Source organism: Carcharodon carcharias (assembly GCF_017639515.1).
Source record: "Carcharodon carcharias isolate sCarCar2 chromosome 38 unlocalized genomic scaffold, sCarCar2.pri SUPER_38_unloc_33, whole genome shotgun sequence".
In the NCBI taxonomy this organism is placed as follows: Eukaryota; Metazoa; Chordata; class Chondrichthyes; order Lamniformes; family Lamnidae; genus Carcharodon; species Carcharodon carcharias.
The window spans coordinates 22,501-23,489 of NW_024470801.1; positions in this window are offsets into that span (position 1 = coordinate 22,501).

Genomic DNA, 989 nt, shown 5'->3' on the forward strand with positions numbered 1-989 from the left:
CTTCCCCTCTCTCTCCCCCTCTCCACCCCTCTCTTACTCCCCCTCTCTCTCTTTCCCCCTCTCTCTCTTTCCCCCTCTCTCTCTTTCCCCCTCTATCTCATTCCCTCTCTCTCTCATTCCCTCTCTCTCTCTTTCCCCCTCTCTCTCTTTCCCCCTCTATCTCATTCCCTCTCTCTCTCATTCCCCCTCTCTCTCTTTCCCCCTCTCTCTCTTTCCCCCTCTCTCTCATTCCCTCTCTCTCTCATTCCCTCTCTCTCTCTTTCCCTCCCTCTCTCTTTCCCCCTCTCTCTCATTCCCTCTCTCTCTTTCCCTCCCTCTCTCTTTCCCTCCCTCTCTCTTTCCCCCTCTCTCTCATTCCCACTCTCTTTCCCTCCCTCTCTCTTTCCCTCCCTCTCTCTTTCCCTCCCTCTCTCTTTCCCTCCCTCTCTCTTTCCCCCTCTCTCTCATTCCCTCCCTTTCTCTTTCCCTCCCTTTCTCTTTCCCTCCCTTTCTCTTTCCCTCCCTCTCTCATTCCCTCCCTCTCTCTTTCCCTCCCTCTCTCTTTCCCCCTCTCTCTCATTCCCTCTCTCTCTTTCCCTCCCTCTCTCTTTACCCCTCTCTCTCATTTCCTCTCAGTCTCTTTCCCCCTCTCTCTCATTCCCTCTCTCTCATTCCCTCCCTCTCTCTTTCCCCCTCTCTCTCATTCCCTCTCTCTCTCATTCCCTCCCTCTCTCTTTCCCTCCCTCTCTCTTTCCCTCCCTCTCTCTTTCCCTCCCTCCCTCTCTCTTTCCCTCCCTCTCTCTTTCCCTCCCTCTCTCTCATTCCCTCTCTCTCTCTTTCCCTCCCTCCCTCCCTCTCACTTTCCCTCCCTCTCTCTTTCCCTCCCTTTCTCTCCTGCCCTCCCTCCATCATTCCCTCTCTCTCATTCCCTCCCTCCCTCTCTCTTTCCCTTTCTCTCTCTCTCTCATTCCCTCTCTCTCATTCCCACTCTCTCTTTCTGTCCCACCCTC